The sequence below is a fragment of the Mytilus edulis genome, chromosome 4 (genome assembly GCF_963676685.1).
Source record: "Mytilus edulis chromosome 4, xbMytEdul2.2, whole genome shotgun sequence".
NCBI classification, from domain to species: domain Eukaryota; kingdom Metazoa; phylum Mollusca; class Bivalvia; order Mytilida; family Mytilidae; genus Mytilus; species Mytilus edulis.
The window spans coordinates 20,243,465-20,267,209 of NC_092347.1; the positions used below are offsets into that span (position 1 = coordinate 20,243,465).

Sequence of the window (23,745 nt, forward strand, 5' to 3'; positions counted from 1 at the left end):
TCATTTTAAGTCCATATTCTTGATAATTATTAATTTCCAAAATATATAAATGCACCAAATCAACAACCACTATAATGTGTGCAGTGTTAAAGAAAAAACTACATTATAATATAAACATACCTGATAATACAAGCAACAACTACTGGAATCCTGCAAACTAAATATAGGTTCACAGGTAAACCAGATGTATAAGTAATGGTCTAGCCCAGCTTTCTTGACCATCATCTTCTGAAAAATAAAATTAAAAACCACAAAGTATCTTGACCAAAAATACATATAAATACAATATTCTATAATTACAAATGTTTAACTACACCTATAAAAAAGTTTCTTAAAACTGAAACACCAAAATAACTTAAATGTAACCTATCTTTACAAAAACATTTACTTTTATAAATTGATCCTGGTTTCTGAACAAATTGCTTATAAGTTTTGAGAAATAAAATATTTTTCTTCAAAGATAACTTGGCCAAAGCTTTATTACAGTATATTACAGTTTGTTTTGTGTCATCAAAATCTATGGGTCTTGGCAAAATTGCTGAAACTTTTATCTTTAAAGAAGGAAAAACATTGCAAATAAAATCAATTAAATTATTTTATTATTGAATAATCAATTTACTGGAAAAACCATTCCCAACATCGTTTGTGCCTACGTGCAATAACAAATGTGTGTATTCTCTTAAAAGTGATTTGTTGTCTTTTACAAATTGTTGAAGAGTGTATATATTAGCACCAGATATAGCATTGCAATCCAGCCAGTTAATATTATTGACATATTTACATGTGGAATCTGACAGCAACAAAACCTTATTTTTTGACACAAAGTCTACAAGAAATAAAATAAGATAAGGTAAACCAACAATATTAATTCAGAATTTCATCACCCATAGCTCGTGAAATAGACAATTTGTCATGTAAGTCAAACTCTAAATAAACTTTATATGCGTCACTACGCCAATCCCTGTGAAATTGTATTAACTCGGAAGGAACTTTACTATGAAAAGCCCATGTAGCCCCTCCTCTGCGAAAAGAATGAGAGGAAAATTTGGAAGAATTTAAACCACACATTTCTAAAATGTCCCTTAGTCTTTTCTGAAAAAATGAATAACATAAAGTTTTATATCCTTTAGATTGCGGAACTAAAAATGCGGGTTCATCACCATCGGCTGGTATTAGAGTGCACATACGATTGTACGCATTGTACGGACAAAGCGGAGACTCTTTTATCTTGACCAATGGTAACTCCAGTTTCCTATTACCAAATTGAACGGTTTTTGACCATTCCATTCTAACCAACAAATAATTACTAAAAAAAATAACGTTATTTCTGCATAATAGTTTGTGCGGATCAAAATTCATTGCCGAAGTTGGAACTAAATTTAACTTTCTAACCATAAGAAAAAAAGCAAACAGAAAACAGCACCAGATAGTGACATCTCACGGATTAGGCATATCTAAAAATTCATACATTTGAAAAAGAATCTGTGGTGAAATAGGCAGAGCTCTGCGAGGCATATGATGATTTTGACGAGACAAACCCCTAAACAATAACTTTATGGAAAACCAATCTTCCGTTGGAAACTCAACTCCTAATAGCAAATGTAAAGTCTTGACACCACTAATATAATTTTGAATAGAAGCTACACTCTTAAAACTCCTACTCAAAAATTTTCCATACAGACATATTTACAGAAGTAGGCAAAGGTGACATATTAAAATATGTGCAAAATAAAAAATAAGAAACAAATTGCACTTTCAAATTCTTGTAAGTTCCTTCTGCAAAAGCAGATTTTTTTACACAACTCCGTGTCTTTCTGTAACTTACATAGCTCAGTATCTACAATAAACAATATCAAAGAAAAATTCACCAAGGTGACGTAAAACTGACGTAAAACGAAACAAACCATCGTCCATTTCAATTTCTTTCCACGCATTGACACGAGCCAGCTTTAAAAACTTTGTGCTCACACCGGGATCCATATCCCACCTAGAAAACATGTCAGCAATTCTATTTGCTTCGCCACTCAAATGCCGTCCTTTTACTTGAAACTCATGACTAGCTGTCAGAAAACCGATTTCTCTGAGACAAGATTGCATGAACGTGTTTCTGCTAGCACCAGAATTTAGTACAGTGACAAAGGAAAAATTATCACAATAAATAACAATCCTAGAACCTTTAAGTACACTTGCCCAAACTTTCAGACACACCATAATAGAAAGTAGTTCCAGAGCATTAATATGCAACTGTTGCCTGCGAATAAATGCTGGAAAGACGGTATGAAAATACCTCCCATTACAAATACCTCCACAAACAATCAAAGTTGAATCGCAAGAAAGCACACAATCTGGACTAGACCAGTCAATAAGAAACGTCATAGAAACTCCATTATATATGTCTAGAAACTTGCTCCACCAAACTAAATCCAACTTAATATACTTGGGTACACGTTTTGTACGCCAGACGCGCGTTTCTTCTACGTAAGACTCATCAGTGACGCTCATATCAAAATGTTTATAAAGTCCAACAAGTATAAAGTTGAACAGGAAATTAATAAAAATGACCATATTATTAATATTCATGTCAACACCTAAATGTTGACTACTGGGCTGGTGATACCCTCGGCGACGAAACGTCCACCAGCAGTGGCATCGACCCAGTGGTGTAAATAGTTATCAAAGGTACCAGGATTATAATTTAGTACGCCAGAAGCGCGTTTCGTCTACATAAGACTCATCAGTGACGCTCATATCAAAATATTTATAAAGTCCAACAAGTATAAAGTTGAAGAGCATTGAGGATCCAAAATTCCAAAAAGTTGTGCCAAGAACAGCTAAGGTAATCTATGCTTGGGATAAGAAAATCCTTAGTGTTTTTTTCGTAAAATTCAAAGTTTGTAAACAGGAAATTTATAAAAATGACCATATTATTGATATTCATGTCAACACCTAAATGTTGACTACTGGGCTGGTGATACCCTCGGCGACGAAACGCCCACCAGCAGTGGCATCGACCCAGTGGTGTAAATAGTTATCAAAGGTACCAGGATTATAATTTAGTACGCCAGACGCGCGTTTCGTCTACATAAGACTCATCAGTCACGCTCATATCAAAATATTTATAAAGTCCAACACGTATAAAGTTGAAGAGCATTGAGGATCCAAAATTCCAAAAAGTTGTGCCAAATACGGCTAAGGTAATCTATTCCTGGGATAAGAAAATCCTTAGTTTTTCGAAAAATTCAAAGTTTTGTAAACAGGAAATTTATAAAAATGACCATATTATTGATATTCATGTCAACACCTAAATGTTGACTACTGGGCTGATGATACCTTCGGGGACGAAACGCCCACCAGCAGTGGCATCGACCCAGTGGTGTAAATAGTTATCAAAGGTACCAGGATTATAATTTAGTACGCCAGACGCGCGTTTCGACTACATAAGACTCATCAGTCACGCTCATATCAAAATATTTATAAAGTCCAACACGTATAAAGTTGAAGAGCATTGAGGATCCAAAATTCCAAAAAGTTGTGCCAAATACGGCTAAGGTAATCTATTCCTGGGATAAGAAAATCCTTAGTTTTTCGAAAAATTCAAAGTTTTGTAAACAGGAAATTTATAAAAATGACCATGTTATTGATATTCATGTCAACACCTAAATGTTGACTACTGGGCTGGTGATACCCTCGGGGACGAAACGTCCACCAGCAGTGGCATCGACCCAGTGGTGTAAAGATTGTAAATCTCTTAAAGAGCATCTCTCCTTTTGCAACCAACTTTTGACCGAATAAAGTATTTCCTCCAACCTATCCTTAGTAAAAGATAGAGTACAACTTACTGTATCAAAGAGTATACTAAGGAAACCCATAGATGTACAAGGAGGAGCGGCCTTTTCTACAGATTCCTCTAAACCACAGTTGTCCAATACTTCACCCAAAATAGCATAAGCGTCAAATGCCTTCTTTTGTACATCACAACCCGCTAGATCATGAAGATAGTTAACAATTTGTAAATCATAGTGAGTGTCCAATATAAAACTAACAGCGTTAGTCACCCTTTAACAAATATATGCAGCTGACCTTAATCCCATGGACAATACCCGATCAAAACAGATATGATTTTCCCATGAAAATCCAACCAAATGCCAATCACCAGGACAGATTGGAATTTGTCTATAAGCCCGCTCTAAGTCCCTCTTAAAACATAACGAACCAGAATCTTTTCTCCTTATTAACTCCACCAAAGAGTCAACTGAAGGATAAGAAACCTTGATAGGATTACCCAAATACAAATCTTTAGAAATATTACTGTTTACTGAGTCCTCACCATCAACACCAAAACTCAAATCTAAAATCACCCTACGATCTAGAGTATCCTTCTTCGGCACAGAATTTAATGGAGAAATAATCATGTCCGTATTAAAGGGATTACTAAAAAAAAGGCCCAATTATGCTACCGTAAGTGCACTCTTTTTTCAAATATTTTCTCATATCATCTGGATGACTTCTGGCTCCAGCATGATTCTTTTCTTCAGACAAACCTGAATATGAACCTTCACAACTCAATGGGAACCCATACTCTAAAAAAATAGCTATATCTGAATCATTATACATAGATAACATAGACCTAAAAAAAAAATTGACATTCAGCTTTGAGTAAACAGGAATTTTACAACCAAATACATTTGGCACGCCTGAACTCTTAACTTGATTATGAAAATACACAAGATTTTCAATACAATGCTCACCAAAAATATGTTTTAAACATGTTGAACCTTCACATATATTGCAACAATCTAGAGCACAAACATTATCAATTTTACTGCCATGTAGTCATGACGCATGACGAGGACACGATAGATCTAACTCAGCATGTGGCAATTGCTTGTTATCCTTCAATAGACAAGACGCACAAACATGTTGAACATGCCTTGTGACCCCCTTAATGACCTTATCATGAGCACTGGAAAAAGAACTGAAAATCAGAGCAGAACCAAACAGATGGTGCTTTTACAATGGTAGAAGATTTATTACCTGTTCTATTCTGTCTAGATCTGACGGAACTGGCCAAAAAAGGAGTCTCAATGTCCGCAGTATCATCAGACCACTTATTTTGACCAGATTCAACCCGACGTATCCAGGCAGCATAGAAATGTAACAAAGCTTTCCAATCATACAATTCATAATAATACGAAAATTTCTTTAATAAAAATAATCGACCATTCTTTTCTTTGTCGCTTTTACATGATACAATTATTTCCATCTCCCCCGCTACAAATTGGTGGAATTTCAAATCCTCAAACTTTATCTTTTTGTTTGCATATTCTAATTGTAATTTTGACTGCGGACAGTTCTGTGGATAAAAACTCAACAAATAAGTAATAATGATCATATTGAAATTTAAACTTAACGTGTTGAATTGACCAATAAACTATTCGAAATGACCAGGGAATATTTGTATGAAAATTTACCTCAAGTGAACAGGTATTTCTATTAACCAATCAAAGGCGATTAAATTACGAACGATAAATTGTGTACAAACAGGTACATGTAATGAGTAATGTCGAAAGGTAACGAGTAATGTCGAAAGAATCCGAGATGGAATTAAATATTTTTAATTAATTAAAAATTTACCCACTATCCAATTTAGCACATTATCTTAAATGAGATCTCGCGAGAATAGACAAGGTGAGTTATCCTGTCATTCTTTGCTGAACTGTCGGCCTGAACAGTTGGTCTGTCATTCTGTTCATTTGGGACATTGTGTTGAGTGCACTAACTGAGTAAGTTATTTATTTTAATTGTTGGCAATAGATAGTTGCGGCCTAAAAATTGCAACAGTTGTGTACCTAGTCGAGTAGTTCTAGAGTTTTTATTACACGATGTTGTACATGTTGAATGTAGCTATACAGGTGTATTAAAGTTTTTTAAATTAATTATTGGCAATAGATAGCTAGGTGTGGCATAAGAATTGTAATAGGTGTGTACTAAGTCGAGTAGTACTAGTGTTTTTATTACACGCTGTTGTACATGCGGAATGTAGTCACAGGTGTATTCGATAAAGTCGAACGAGGCAATTTAGGGCCTTTATTTTAAAATGATTGAACATTGGAAGAAAAATGTGCATTGGAATTTATTTTAAAGTAGTTGAACATTGGAAGAGAAAGTATGTATAGACATAGAAGAGATAGCAAGGGCTATGCTCGGTATTTCTGTTTACATTTTCGGATATTGTTGAGGCACGCCATTTTTTCTCGTGCAGAGTGTTGGCATGTGGTAAGAAGTTGTTTCAATTGTAGCGTTAAATTGTTTACGTATATTATTATGTTATGGTATTTATAGGTTGTTTAAAACATAGGGAGAGGGAAAAAACGTAACTTTATTTTAATATCTTGTTCTTCACTTATTTTATAATCGTTTTGTATTTGTCAGAAAGCTGAATGCATTTTATGTTGTCCATTTTGAATGCGTGACGGACATTAAATTGTTTTCTAGATTCGCATGTCGTAGGATATTGTTGTTTTATTTTACTGTGGTGGAAAAGCGTTTTACGGCAGACTATCATGCATCATTCTGTTGTTCTCATTATATCGAAAATCAACAGCCCTTTTCTTCACAATTATATTTATATTATGCATTATATTAAATAATTTATGAAAGTAGCATTTATTTCCCTAGTTTAATTTCTTTATTAAAGTGAAATTTGCACATTTTCAAGTACAACTTCTAAGGTGCGTTCGACTTTTGGGACAACGTTCGAGGTTGTATTGGTTGTGATGTTTGTTTAATATTTGTTGCAATTATTTTACACTTGGGTATCATAGACATAGAAGGTAGTTATATATGTTTACAATGTTTGTTTTTTTATGAAAATGACGAAAGGTTGGATTTTTTGTTTTAAAAAATAAATATGTAGTATAACTTTATGTTTCTGATTTTATTACATAATTTAGAAGGGAACTTATACCTTGTATACTTAGAACTAGAATTTTCATTTGATGTGTGTTTAGTCGAGTAGACTAATTTTTGATTGTTGTATACTTGATATGTGTCATAATTTATTTTGCATTATGTCTTAACGAATACAGACTTTTAATATTTGTCAACTTTGTAGAATAGCTTAATGACATTTAGCTTTTTGTTTCTTTTAGTTGATTTATATAGCTGGTGTGTTGAAACTTAGACATTCGCTGATAGGGAAGCTGTTAATCCCGGGTATCCTGTAGTGAGGTCTCAAGTGGAGCCGATATCAGATTCAAGTTTATACAAAACTGAAAAGGGACAATATTTTAATAGATTACTCTGTAGAGAAACGTGTTTAGGAGTATGGGGGTTTAACAGGAGAAACGGCGAATAGCGTGATGGTGCTGACAGGGAAAGATATACATCTGGAAAATGTCTGAATGCTATTGCATTTTGCAGTTTGGAAGTCTTGAAGAAAACATCTAATGTGCAAACGTGATCACCGAGTACGGCTGCTTAAATTGGTGGTGGGACTGAGGCAGTTTCATTCTTAGCGACATCTTTCATGTCGTGTTTACTTACCGTTCGAGAGAAAGGGGTGCATAGCTTACTACCACTGGGTTGGCAAACATTTGTGTTGCGTTGATGACAAATGCAAGAAGTAAATTGTCATTCAGTTGAACATTTACAGATACGAGTAATGTTGCTGGTACATGTACATGATTGTATGTTTGTTATAAGGGGCTTGATGGTTCAATTAGATATTTTTAGTATCTTGAGTTTGAGGCCGATAAAGTGAACATTTATCAAACTTGGCAGTTGGACAACTTGTGAAAGGGAAAACGGTGCATGGCATAGCCTGTTGGTTTGTTTAATGGTTTGTTTGTCTGCACTTCGGTGTTTTAGAATACAAAGTGCAAAATGACAAATATGTCTAACCTAGTTATGCAAGAAAAGAAAGTTGTCACTATTGTAAAAGAGAGGGCCTTTATATAGCAGACTGATCAAAGATAAAGAATGAATGCTGTAAAGCATGTTTTGTAATTTTTACGTTACTTTTTCAGGGTAATAATATTTAAAGATTAATAATATTGTTTTTTTTTTTTATTTTGGATATGTAACCTTTGACTCGAGGGACACTGCAGCCCTAGTGATTTTATTTTCACGCGGGTCGAGGGTTGAGTATCCACATCTGTAATTTTCCTGTTGAGTAGAAATACAAAAGAAAGAAATATAAAAGAATAGGAAAAAAAAACAAGAAATATATTTGTCTCTTAGGTTTGATTTTTATCCAAGAAATTGGGTTAGAATATAGAAGGCGAAAGCTATCTACATGAGGTCAGAATGGGAATTTTCTTCTGTTTTTAAAGAAAAAAAGCGAACACAAGTGAGCTGAGATAATTACAGCGGTGAATAGGCTCAACCCGTGTCCCAAATTTTGGCTGCTTCAGTGGGTTATACAGAGGGTAGTGTCCGTGTCAACCAGTCGTTGACTTGCGGTTTAAAGACCCTAATAAATTTGTAGCTTGGAATATCAATTTAAATTTAAATGAATGGGAAAATAAATGCGCACTAAAAATGTTTAACTGGATTAAAATTGGTGTTGATATTAAAGTTTTGTCAAACACTTTGATGAACTTTTAGAGGGGAGTCTTATAATTCAAACTCTTCCAAAAAGACAATATCCTAATGCTAAGATATGCTATGAGTATAAGGAATTAATTGTGAAAACTCTTAAAAAGAGGATATGTAATGGGTCTTTCACAATACTTGAAAGGTTGGTGAGTGTGAACCTCCGTATATTGTTTTACCGAGAACAGCTGAACTAATAAAACCCAGAACTTAGCCACGATAAAAGATTCCCAAATTAACATTGATGCGTGAAGTGCCATGGTTGATGGTAAGGAACTGAATGACTTGATTACGTCATTCGATGATTAATCTTGGTACGACCATATTGTCTATGTGAAAAATCTTGAAAATATTTTGGGTGCAGTTTGATGGATATTTCTATGCAAGACAATAATTTTCAAATGCAAGGCGGCTGCTTTTGTCTATTAAGCAACTGACATGGTAGAAACAAGCTTCTGTAGGTCTTTAGGCGTGCCTTGTTAAACAGTCCATTAATGATAGGAGTGTTGCGTAATCGGGTTTTTGTATTCAAAGTTATGTGCAGAATGGCTTATATTTTCAAATTTATTTTCATGGTTATTATTTTGCTTGCATGTTCGAATCGAGGGTAAACCAAAAAGTGTAGTAGATTTTTATTGGTTAATCAGTAAGGACTCTCAGTGTCTTTACATAGTATTTTCTTTTCATCTCGGTAATAACCAATAGTTGTTTAGATTAAAGCATTTTCGAGTGCTCTTTATATACAAGTTTGAATTGTATGCGGTTGGTTAAAGCTGGGACTGTTATAGTATAATAGTCCCAGGTTAAAGTTGTTACTTTTTTTTTTAACTGTACGTGGTATTTAAAGCAGATATTTTATTGATTCGGTCGCTTTATCGTTTAAAGCCTAGCTCTGTAGAAGACATAATCAACATTTGGGTTTGAATAAAACCGCCGTTGTTTATTTATATTTCTATGGGCTTTTACGGGTTATTTATACCTCAGTGTCTGAATAAGACCATGCAATACTACAGACGAGTACTCGAGTTTGAAGTGGACAAGTATGCCTTGCTTTTAATGTTCTGATTTGCTGTTTTCATGTTTCTTTTAATATGTTTAAGTGTTTTATTGTCTTAGAGATATTATCATCTGTAGGTTTTTTCCCATTTGAGGTTGGATTGTAATGCGATGCCTAGGTACTTATGATTGTGAAGAATGTACCTATGTTGCAAAAGTTGATGTTTAGTTGTGACAGAGAGAACAGTACACTTGTCTGTGTAGAAGGCCATCATCCAGTCTACTTCACATTTCGCTGCTGCATCAAGATCAGCTTGAAGTTTGAGGCAGTCATCCTGGAATTTAACTGGCATGTATATGATACTGTCAGCAGCAAATAATCTTAGTTTGCTATGAACAAGATAGTCTGGAAGGTCGTTAATAAAGACCAAGAATAAGACTGGTCCTAAGACAGTACCTTATTGAACCCCAGAGGTGAATGGGACTGTGCTTGATGATTTTCCTTCCAGAACAATTGTCTGAGTACGTTCGGAGAGAAATACAGAGATCCAATTAAATGTGTTTCCAGTGAAGCCAAAATGATTTAATTTGTAAAGTTAGTGACGATGTGAAACTTTGTCAGAGGTTTTTGCAAAGTCCACTTTTACGAGTTCTGTTTGTGTATTTGAAGTTAATGAATGAAAGAGAGAAGTTATGTTTCACAAAATAGATAGTACCGAAAGTGATGTAGGAGGTCTTACAAGATGTTATTGGATTTAAGATGTTTCATGTTCGAGGTGACTATATGCTCCATTAACTTGCAGTAAATACAAGTAAACGGATTGGTCTGTAGTTGACCGGTTTATGTTTGTCCCCCTGTTTGTATGCTGGTGCGACTCTAGCATGTTTCCAGTCGTTAGGGGTAATTCCGGTGATGTAAGATTTTTGGAAAATTAGGCAAAGAATTCAGTGGTGCGATTTGTGTCTGCATTTCTTTGAGTAAGCGGCAAGTGATGTTAACTGGGCCTGTGGCTTTATGAGGGTTAATCTCGTTTGATAGCTTTTCGATTCCTTTTGATGTGATATGTAAGGTACTGATTTTAGGATGTGTGTTGATGCCCTTTTTTGGTATTTCTCAGGGTGATTCTTCGTTACTTCGTTTATAGTACCAAGCATTTGACAAAATGACGGGTACATGTATGTAACAGAGGTATCGCAATTGCAGATGGCTTGGTGGATAGTTACTGTTTGTTCAACGTTCAGTGACAAGTATCGCATGCATTTGCAAGACCAAACTAAGCTTGGCAGACGTCAAAAGCGAAATTGTGACAAATTCGTTGTTCAAAATTATTTTCCAAGTGTTATTTAGAAGTCAAATATGCATATTGAAAGTAGATTTTACTATTATTTATTGAATGAATTAAAACTGAGATCAAATCCGCTAAAAGAAAATAAACGCGGTGAATGACACTCAATTTTGTTGAATTTGGGTTTGACTGACCTTAATTGATATTATATTTTTAAAACAATTATTCAAATTAAATAATACAATTATTTTACCTTTTTCAGGAGGGGGGAGGGGGTCATTGACCCTAAAAAAATAACAACAATACAGGCTTATAGTATTCTGAAGCATTTTTGAAGCGTTCAAATATATATAAACCAGAGACATATAACTTGTAATTTATGTCTCTGAATGATAATTTTTACGAATAAAAAGAAAAAGCAAGTCTGTCCAAAAGGTGATTGATATTTGAAAGAAAAATGTATTTCTATATATATAGTGTGTTCAGTATTTTAAACTGATCCAGGGAGTTAACACTGAAGACGTTTTGTGGAAGTGAGTTCCACAGTACCACTGTAAACGGAAAATGAGTTGTTGAGTATTTTGTAAAAAAGGGGCAGGTTTTTTTTACATGTCGCACCATATCTCAAAAACGATTTATGATTATTGCTTAAAACGACATGTCTTTGTTATATTAATCTAAAGATCTGTATACTTTTTTGGTGATGATTCAAAATTTCATTTTTGAGTTATTGAGTATTTTGTAAAAAAGGGGGAGTTTTTTTATATACATGTTGTGCCGTATCTCAAAAACAATTTATGATTATTGCTTAAAACTTTACACATTTCTTTTTTATATTAATCTAAAGATCTGTATACTTTTTGGTGATGATTCAAAACTTTTTTTTGGAGTTATTGAGTATTTTGTTAAACAGGGAAGGTTTTTTTTACATGTCGCGCCGTATCTCAAAAATAATTTATGAGTATTGCTTAAAACTTTACCCACTTCTTTGTTATATTAATCTAAAGATCTGTATACTTTTTTGTTTTGATTCAAAATTTTATTTTAGTGATATTTAGTTTTTTGTAAAAAAAAAACAGGGTTGGGGGTTTCACATGTCCCGCCGTGTCTCAAAAACAATATATGGTTATTGCTTAAAACTTTCTCAGAAACTATTTATGATTATTGCATAAAACTTCCACACAAGACGTCGGGCGTATCATGCGCTCATGGCGCAGCTGTTTATTTTGTTTTTGGGTGTGAGGTGACCAAACTGAAGAGCAGTATTCTAAGTTGGAACGTACCATTGATTTGTATGCCAAACTTTTTGTTTCTTCCTGGTTTATTTTTAAGTTTCTTTTAAGAAAGCCTAATATCTTATTTGCTTTTGCAGTAATGTTGTTGATATGTGTGTCCCAAGATATGTTGTGAGAAAGGGTGATACCGAGATATTTTGCAGTGCTGACGGATTCTAAAATGTGGCCTTTTAATACATAGTCATGTTTGAATGGTGAATGGGATCTTGTCACAGAGAGAGAGTTGCATTTTTCTGGATGGAATTGCATACCCCAAGTTTGTTCCCATTTGGCTAGGCAGTTTAGGTCATTTTGTAGTATGGTACAATCTTTGTGATTTGTTATGTTTCTGTATAAGATACAATCATCTGCAAACAAGCGTGTTTTTGATGTTATTGCTGCAGGTAGGTCATTAATGAAGATGAGAAAAAGTAAGGGACCCAAGGATTGGAGGAATGTTACCGAAAACACGCATACCTCAAACTAATACCCAATCAAACGCCTTTACCAGAAACATAAATAATACATGGAGATTTGGTTGCGTATTCAATATTTGAAAATGTTTATAAACTCTTAATTCGAACTTAGAAGTAAAGAATATTCCCGAAATGCAAGTTTCCCAATAAATTTCAGCTACTTAGTGATGAAAAAATACAAATTAAAAAAAAACTAATTCGAATTTTTCTCTATGTATATGATAGTAGTCTAAGTAGTCTATTCGTACAAAAAAAATCACCAGCAATCCAAAAAATGAGAGATCATAAAATACAAATCTAACCAGACTCTCAAAGGTGTTTGCCAAAAATTATTTGAAATAAAAGATTTTTGTGCAAACGAGTAACAACATTGAATTAACATGATAAGTAAATTTGACCAAATGAATGAAAAAAAGTTAGTTCACATATGTATAGTGGCGAAAACCACGCATATCGAGTTACGTCGACGAAAAAGAAAAGTATATTAATAATAATTACGATGTCAATTTCATGAAGTTATAAGATTATAGTTATAAACAATCTTAAACACGATTCATGTTTCCCCATGTATATAGATTAAAACAGATTTATAACTTTCATTCTTAAGTACAGCTCTTTATAAGAACCAGGTAGTGTGCCATATACATGTGATACATGGGGGGTTTCAGATTTTATCTACATTTGGCCTAGTAGAAGCAATGAGTGAAAAACGCTCAAAAAATAATTTTGAGTGGGAAAATATGAGTGGTTGCCATGGTAACGGACACACAATTTTTTGGTTGTTAAGCGTTGAAAAATCTTTCAAAAATCAGCTAAATCACCACATTTCAGAGCCTGATTATGAATACAATCATGCATTTTTCATTAATTTTCATATGTAACATTGATAGAACTTGGTTTAAGCTTCATTTTAGTGAAGATTGCATGTCAACCAAATTTGTAATTGTTTTGTTAAATTTTGTGAAAAAATGCATATTTTCAACTTTTCTGAAATTGGGATTTTTGCTGAATTACCACATTTTCTCTGGTGTTTTTCAGAAAAGTGCAAATGTGTACAGAATAGTTAGCACTGTAGTTATGAAGTTTGGATACTACTTTACCAAATTTAATAGAAAAATGTGTGGGATTTTTTTTAGTTTTATCACCATAGCAACCGATTTTTTCCTTGGAAACGAAGTTTTCATTTGCAGAATATTGCAGTTTAAGAGCTTAAATGTCCTGAATTTTTCATAACCGATAAGAAAAATACATAAAAGCTAATGAAAACTTTAAATAACAATCGTTAAGTGTTGTTGACTTCAATTGTTACCACGGAAAGACATTATCCATAGCATCATCCACTAAAAACTGCATAAATAGAAATTTATGTACAAAAAACATATAAATAAAGCGTTCAAATTGGAATATGACTTAAGTCTTTGCTTCACTCACAGTCTTGTCTGGGAAGAAACATTGGTTTTCGAACTTTAACTTTAGTTTAAGTTAATAGAAATCTATGAAATTTATACACACGGTTATATACCACAAAAAGAAGGTTGGGATTGATTTTGAGAGTTTTGGTCCCAATAGTTTAGGAATTAGGGGCCAAAAAAGGGCCCATTTAGACATTTTTCTTGATTTTCACACAATAACTTCAGTATACGTAAATAGAAATCTATGAAATTTTAACACAAGGTTTATGACCATAAAGGAAGGTTAGGATTGATTTTGGGAGTTTTGGTCCCAACAGTTTAGTAATTAGGGACCAAAAGGGTCAAAATTAAACTTGAATAATTGGGGTTCTTAAATATTAGTATGCCGAATCTGAACTGTGAATGCAGATTCTTAATTTTTGGTCCCGTTTTCAAATTGGTCTACATTAAGGTCCAAAGGGTCCAAAATTAAACTTACTTTGATTTTAACAAAAAATGAATTCTTGGGGTTCTTTGAAATGAAGAATCTAACCATGTATTTAGAATTGGGATATTGGACCATAATAGGTAAGTTTAAGTTCTTAGACCACATTCATTCTGTGTCAGAAAACTATGTTGTGTCAACTATTCGCAATTCAAATTCAGAGTTGTATCAAGCTTTAATGTTGTGTCCATACTGTTCAGGATTCGAACTTTGCGGTCGTATAAAGCTGTGCTCTGTGGAGCATCTGGTTTAAGGTTGACAGGTGATGAACTTCATGGGATTGCAAAAGCCGGGCCAACCTGGCTTATGGAAAGGCAAGATATATATGGCCATAACAAACGTAAGAAAATTCTTAATTTCTTATGGCACACATCCGTCTGAGATGTTATTCCACCAGCATGAATCACAAAATTGACCCGTAACATAATATTAACAAACCAATAATAGAATCATTTGGGCATGGTCAAAGCATTTCTAAACTGAAACTGAAGTGTGATGGACGGGTGGATAAAGAGGGACAGGCAAATTGAACACATTTTAAGTTGATGGTGATTTAAAAAAAATATAATAGGCAATGGGTGATAGCTAATATCGGAAGTCCAGTATAATGGAATCCTCTTAATATATACATGTAGCTATTAACATATCATTAATAACTGCTTTGTTGTACTACTATCCCGCAAATGAAATTCATGATCTCCGAGATAGACAAATAGAATACATCTGCTAGGTTGGAATTGTGCTAATCCCGGTAAAATAATTATGCTATTACCGGCAAAACTATCAAATCAGAATTATCAAGCAATATAATTTTATCAATAAGGAATCATTCCTTACTATGCGTCGTTCTACATATATCTCACAAGTTCTAAATTCCGATAACTTAATATCTTGTTGTGTGTGTGTGTGTGTTTGGGAGGGGGATTCAGCTGAAGCACACTTCTTATCCTTCTGAAATCCCCCTCCTCTCCTTTAAGATAGTAAACCGGTAAATAGAAGTATCATTTTTTAGGATTAATCTTCAAAAAAATTGTTTTGCTATTCTCAAGGTTTTTTTTTTAACCTTTACATGAATTACGCCCTTATTTTCTGTATTTGTCTCTGTAACCTTTACAAAAGACTGCATTAATCCCGAGATTTGGAATGGAACCACTAAGCTGAGAATGTCTGCATAAATACAAGATTAATAACAGTAATAATTTGAATACAAATTCCACACATTCAATTAACTGCAACACTAGAAACAGCGCAGTACATACCATTCTTATTGTTCTTTGTAATTATCAATGTTTTCTAGTCCCAACAAGTTGTAAACATTCATGAATACAAGACTTAAGTGTCCCATGTGAAATAAAAAAAGTAAATTTCCAATGTCCCACTCTTTATGCACACATTTGATCGATTCAAGGTACAAGGGCAAAAACTAAAATAAACACTTTCGTGCCGCAATTTTTTATTTTTTGGGGCGGGGAGGAGTTGTAGTAGGTTTAACTCATGTTCGTCAGTACATTAATAGTTGTCACAAAGTTGGTTTATATTTTATAATTTTTGTTTACCTCAATCAAATCTTATGAAACATGTATACACAGAGATCAAGTTTGAATTTTATTGGTGTCACTGTTAACTGTATAATTTGCCTTATATGGCCTGGTTAACTAAAGAAAAATCTACATACACTACTATATTTTTCGACTTTCATGTAGATTTTTTTTTTATCTTTTCGGAATAATGGCATGTAACCGTCTCATTAACAATTATACCACATCTTCTTTTTTAAATTAACAACAAAGATAAAAAAAAATCTATATGAAAGTCGAACAATATAGTAGTGTATGTATGACGAAAAGAGGGCTCCAGAAAGGTTCTCCTAAGATCAAATGGTAAATTTTAATAAATTTCATTAGTTAACCAGGCCATATAGGTTACATGTCATTATTCCGACAGCCCATTGGTCCGACAGTCCATTAGTCCGACAGCCCATTAGTCGGACAACCCATTAGTCCGAAAACCTATTGGTCCAACAGCACATTAGTCCAACAGCCAATTAGTCTGACAACCCATTAGTACAACAACCCAATAGTCCGACAATCCATTGTTCCGACAGCCCAATACTCCCACAATCCATAAGTCCAATACTTATCAAGTCAAGCATAAGGGTAACAGGATAAAAAAAAATGTCTGTGTGTATTATTAGATATAAAAACATGTTTTTTAAAGAAATAACTCCGTATATATAACATCAGGCTTAGGTAGTTCGAATACTTTCTATATATTCAATTCGAAATCTGTATATAGAATAAAACAGAACAGAATATTTCATTTTTCCAAATTAAATGGTCTATAAAGAGCATATAAACAACCAATGATGGTGCAAACTACTGATGATACCTCGCCCAAATATTTCGTTGTTGAGTTTTGAATTTGAAAAAGCATCACACAGTATAGCTGACTAATATAAACCCCGAAACCAATTTTCAGAAATCTTTGTATTAAATTGTAGTTCTTCAGAAAAATATGACGATTTTTTTTTAACTTGGCTGTTATGTGAAAAGTGTTCGGTAAACAGGAAGTGGTTGAGTGATGAATCTGAAAACTTATCACACGATATAGCCGACTTCAATAAACCTTTCAGAAATCCTTGTAATGTAGTTCATGAAAAAATTCAACGAAAATATTCATGGGACGGATGGATGAACTGGACGGTTGGAAGGACGGACAGACAGACAGAGGAAAAACAGTATACCACACTTTTTTGAAGCGGCGGTATAATGATTGGAACAACATAAAGACTTTACAACAATAATAATATGATATAATTATCTTTATAGCACCATAAGCCTCAGTCACAATCTGAGCCAAAACAAAATAGAAAAAAACCCAACCATATTTTTCAAATAACAGTCAGTATGAAGACATGTACTACATAATTCAAAAGAACTATTTTTTAACAATACAATCGTCAGTATCCCCCATAATAGTCAAGTTTTCTTGTGTTAACATCGAGATGTGCTAGAAATGTGCTGAAAGAGTTCCTCCCTCAAATTATTATGAAGTGAGCATTCGATTGAAAAATGACACTCATCCTCAACTCTATCAGCTGTACATTACGATTTTTCAATTCTTAATGTAATGGGTGAGCACTGATTCTTAACTAACATATGCACTACCTTTCTTAAAATCTACGGAAACGTATTAGCGCCACACATTTTTAAAAATATTTCTTCCAATGTTTGCGTTACAATGCAAACCTTTGCGAAATAATGCAAACCTTTGTTTTATCTTATTTCTTATTTAAGATTCAAAGGAAACAGTTGTTATTAATAGAGGAGGCTGTATATATATATTAAAATGTATCACTATCGTAGTCATTGCAAAGTAAAATCATTGAATAATTAGATCATATATATCATTGACTTCAATAATGAGCAGAATAATATAAGAAAATGTGGTATGAATGCCAATAAGAAAACTCTTTATCTAAGTCACTATTCCTAAAATTAAACCATTATAGGCCAAAGTACGGTTTTCAACACGGAGCATTAGCTTACACAGCATGAACAACAAACTATAAAGGCCCCCCAGAAACGATATCCTTGTTACTACTAGTATATATATATATATATTACAAAGAAAATTGAGTAAATTGCGGTTATACGGAAAACCAAAACATCAACCCTGCTAATATAGCTATAACCCAATATAAATATACTACCAAAGTAAGCTCTCGTTTGTGTAAAGTAGGTTGGCAAGAAATATATATAGAATGGAGATGTTTTATTAATAAAATTAGGTTCTCTCTATTTAAATTGCTATCCAAGCATCTTAAAAATACTTCATTATATTGAAATAAAAATTCAATGACTTTCTATCAAAGAATCTTGATCATATTCTGAGACTCCAAAAAAAAATGTTTCCTTATTAAAAATTCATTTTAAAGCAGAAAGATAAATTTGTCCATTTGACTTGGAGTTTCACAATTGTATGACATTATTTTGGATCTTTCAATTTAAATATAAGTGAATATCGATAGGGGATTAATAAAGGAATCAAAAGAGTCAAAAAATATAGAGATCAATGTGCTTGATTTCGAGATATTAGCCATTGAAATTTTGGCTGGAAAATATTCTCTTGACTTTTCATAGCTATTTCATTGACAAGTTTACATTCTCAAAACTATCAAAGAATAATTTGAATTTTATAAGACTTTTACAGATTGCTTAATATCATTATACATGTAAAAGATTTATAAAAAGATAAATGGGGGTCAATGCCATTTTTTTTTTGGTATTCAAATGAATAAAACCTGAGGTTTCCGAAAATCTGACAAAAAATCAAAAACCCTGACAAGCGAACTGCAATATACCTTTACAAACCTCTGAAGCTAAACCCAAGTTATGGATAATCGATCTTGTATATATAAAATTTCTGAAAAAAAAATGATTCTATTTATAATCAGGCTCTCCGACCAAACATAATCTTTTCAAGAATCTACATGTATATCTTATATAAGTTTCTATTTATGCAATTTCAGAGTGAATGTTGCTATGGATTATATGTGTTTCCGTGGTAACAATTGAAGTCAACAACACTTGACGATTGTAATTTAAAGTTTGCATTAGCTTTTATGTATTTTTCTTATCGGTTATGAAAAATTCAGGACATTTAAGCTCTTAAACTGCAATATTCTGCAAAAGAAAACTCCGTTTCCAAGGAAAAAATCGGTTGCTATGGTGATAAAACTAAAAAAAATCCCACACATTTTTCTATTAAATTTGGTAAAGTAGTATCCAAACTTCATAACTACAGTGCTAACTATTCTGTACACATTTGCACTTTTCTGAAAAACACCAGAGAAAATGTGGTAATTCAGCAAAAATCCCATTTTCAGAAAAGTTGAAAATATGCATTTTTGTCACAAAATTTTACAAAAAAGTTACAAATTTGGTTGACATGCAATCTTCACCAAAATGAAGCTTAAACCAAGTTCTATCAATGTTACATATGAAAATTAATGAAAAATGCACGATTTGATTCATAATCAGGCTCTGAATTGTGGTGATTTAGCTGATTTTTGAAAGATTTTACCATGCTTAACAACCAAAAAATTGTGTGTCCGTTACCATGGCAACCACTCATATTTTCCCACTCAAAATTATTTTTTGAGCATTTTTCATTTATTGCTTCTACTGGACCAATTATAGAAAAAATCTGAAACCTTCATGTATCGCACGCTGCCTGGTTCTTACAAAAATTCCCATGGGAAGAAACTTTCTACTAATGTTCCATGGGAAATTGTAAATTTCCCACTGAAAATGTCCTTTTTATCAGCTGTGGTGACAACAGTGACATGGTGGGACATATGGGGAAATTGTTTTTTTTTATTATCTATCACTTGGGCAAAAAATATTTTTGATATCTTGTAAACCGACAAAGTCAGATTTGCCAATTCTGGAATGGCAAATTTGTCCCGCACAGTGTCATATAGTCTCTATAGAAAACTTGCAAAAACGATCTCCTCTACAGTAGCTTTATAGCCATACTACTGGCCTTGACTATCCAACTATTTTTTTCAGGAATACATGGAATAGACCAACCAACCCCTTTTCGACCTGTTTTGTCGACTTAGTTTTTCATGCTATTTTTTTTTCATAAACCAGTTTAAATATATTTGATCTTAACCCATTTGGGGTTTTGATTTTTTTCAAATATTGGGGCCTTATTTCAAATTTTAAAACATCATCTGGAAACTTTGTGCAAAAAAAACGCCTTTGTCTCCTCTATAATACCTATACGGCTATAACCCATGACATCCCCATTTGTTTCTCCAGAAGACATAAAAAGGTCAACCATATCTGTTTATGTACTCAGACTTAACTCAGATATATCGCCTTATTGCTCGCTAGTTTCAGACTCGCTCTGGGTTTAAACTCGTAAATTAAATATAGGTTGTCCATTACCATATTATTGAAATTCAATTTTATCTTATGTACATGTATATAACTCTAGATAATAAAAATTTTCACTTTTATAATTATATGAACTATATTTCAATACTGGTATCATGTAAACTTCAAAAAGCAGTTTTGAAAAAAAAGTTAGAATAAAACCTAGTTCATTGTTTTAAAGAAAACTGTTTGAAATGATTATTCGATTGTTTGAATGATTTTAACTCCATTTAAATACGTGAAAATCGAACTATCAACCGTCGGCACGAAATCCTAGTCAATTAAGATTGGATTCGAACGCATCTTATCATCAGCGGGAATCTGTATTGATATATTAAACTGAGTGCCGTGGTGTCGTGGTTAGTGCATCGGACTACTAACACAAAGGTTCCTGGTTCTATTCCCGTTCGGGATGAAAATTTCAAGGACTGAATTTTCGGCTCTCCCTTGACACCATTTGCGAGTATAGTCTTGAGGAAACGATGATAGTTCGTCGGAAGGGAACGATAAATAGATGACCCGTGTTAAGAGAGAGCCATATATCTTGCACGTTAAAGATACCCTTTTAGATATCGAAAAAGAGCATGCTAATGCCGCTACAAGGCAGCACTCGCACCCGAAAAGTTGAAAGGGATTAATATAAGTTGCAAAACTTGTTTACCAATCCACTATAAACAAATATGTTTAAAACTATAAAGCTGATGATCACCGAAGATGCAAACTATTTGGGCGGGAATTTCGGCTGTTCACATGTTACTGTCATCAAATTGATTGATTTAAACAATTTCTGTACCTTGCCACAGCTTGGTCTATGAACATAAATGAATCACAACTACATCCTATCTTAATATGGTTTAATTGCAAAAAAATGTTAGTTTGCTGATAAATGATAACATGCACTTTTTATAACCTTTGCGGTTTTATAATAAACAAACAAATATAACCTGATGCGTGGGTAAGTTGTTATTATTGTGAATGTCTCTCCTCATTAACTTGAACTTGTGTTCCATCATTTTAAAATGAGTCTTGTATTTTTTTTAAGAAGTTGACATAGTTTTGGGCGAACGCCTTCTTTTTATTATGTTTCTAGGTTTTATTACAGTTTATAATATGTTAATAATGTAATATGAGGTTAAATTTTGTCACCAACGTTGTGTTGACGTATATATTCATATTTTTAAGATCTTTGGTATCTGACTTGTCTTTAAATTATGTATATTGACTATTCTGTAAATAAAACACATAAAAGTTCTTAAAGATAAGGAGTGGTGTGATTGTAAACCAGGGGTGGTGTTCTCGAAGCTATCTTAGGATTAGGGCGTGTCCTCAGACCAACTTATGACAAGTCGTTGTCCTAAGTCGTGTTCTCGAAGCTCTCTTAACTTAGGATATATCGTATTTTTCGTCCTAACCTTAGGACACCTAATTCCTTAGGACACCTAATTAGGTGTCCTAAGATCATCCTATCTTTATCCTACCCTTAGGACACGTCTCAGACAAATACGGCTGCGGCTTATGTGTACATGAGAAGAGTGCACCAGAATATTCGTAGAAATAGACTGCTTAGAGACTACGACAACCATTTGGACTATTTAGATGACTTTGATATCATACGAACAGGTACAGATTGTCGCGTCCAATGATTATTGATTTGTGCAGAAGATTTGACAATGACTTACACAAACTAACAATGAGATTCCGTGCATTGCCTTTTTCTTTGCAGCAATCCCGTCAATTGTCCGATGATTCCCACAACCTTGTTTTGCAGTGGTGTCAAACCATCTGGAGGAGGGCCCCCACCAGTCTTGTTTGCCTCTCGTCTTACAAATGATGTCTGCTTCTTCACGGTACTTGTGTAGGTCGACCATTTCTTTTTTATTTCTTCGGCTGTCCGTTTATGGTTCAAGTTACAAGCATTTACCTTACTGCAAATAGACTCCCATGCTCTTTTTTAAGCGGCGTTTGTGGTTATAGTGCTGTGTTTGCTGAATAAAATGCCCTTCTGGCCCTCCACTTGATCCAAAATCTGTTTCTGTAAAAATTGGGTTTCGTGTTTTGCTCATTCTGGTATGTGAATATGAACATCAAATGAAACGCACCATCGGTTATAAACTCGTATATATTATAATATATATGAAGAAATTGTGCATGATTTTAATCTTTGAACTTAGTGTTTCGCGACACGAAACGAATTGTTTTCAAGTTTAAATTACAATCCTTTTTGATATAAATTTATAGATTTAGATAAGAATTAAAAATTTTATTTGCATTTGAAATCTTGCATTTAAAACTATACGTCACATGTAATAATAAAATTCGTAAACTATTTTATTAATTATTTTCGTCATTAATACTGTTTTTTTATCAGAACATTAATTTAGATATTTATATTTCACACTTAGAATATTATGTTCAGGACGTCCTAACACGAGATGCGCCTGAGATAGCTTCGAGACACAACTTAAGAGTGTCTTAAGTTGATCTTAAGTCCACCCTAAACTTGGTCTTATCTATGACTTAGGACGAATCTAAGTATAGCTTCGAGAACACCACTCCAGACAATTATCAATGTAGATGAATACAGGTCGTCGTCCCGTAAATTCAGCTTTAAAAACCCCGGTATGACAAACTGTTAAAAAAGAAAAACAAACTGCCAGATTTATATCACAAAATTGAACGTAAAACCAAATATGGCAGATAACCAATGACAAAGAAAAATAAAGAAAAAAAGCATTAACAAAGTTCAATAATTTCACTGTAAGATGCATAACTTCAAATGTTAAATTTGATATATTTAAAGATGGTCAACCTCATACTATAATCTGTTTTCTACATCCTATTTCTCAGTAGTTACATGTACATACCGTCTGTCCCATCATATGGCTCTTATATATTTATTTTGACACGTTACTATCGTGCCTTTTCACTAGAAGGAAGTCATTAAAAGGGAGTTGTTCCTACATCAAAACTACTCTAACAGAGCTAATTGTAAACGAGAACAAACGACAGAAATAGTCGGTTTATAGGTGTTATGATCGCCCTAACGAATCGATCAACCTGTACGATTTGATTTACTCACTTGTTACATGTTTTTTGTGGTCTAAGATAATACAACACAATAAACGTTTTGATTTCAAACATGTTACATGTCCACACATAGACAGATTGGTAAAAAAGATAAAAAAAATATTAAAAAAAGAGTACAGAAGTAGATCAGATATCATCTAAGCTAGTACGAGCTGGTACACCAGTACTGAACAAATATGTAACAAACATA

At 33.4% G+C, this 23,745-nt stretch overlaps 1 pseudogene; it reads right to left on the reverse strand.

Moving 5' to 3' along the window:
- Positions 1-864: 864 nt before the first annotated feature.
- Positions 865-22,336, reverse strand: LOC139518602 (uncharacterized; annotated as a pseudogene).
- Positions 22,337-23,745: the final 1,409 nt, after the last annotated feature.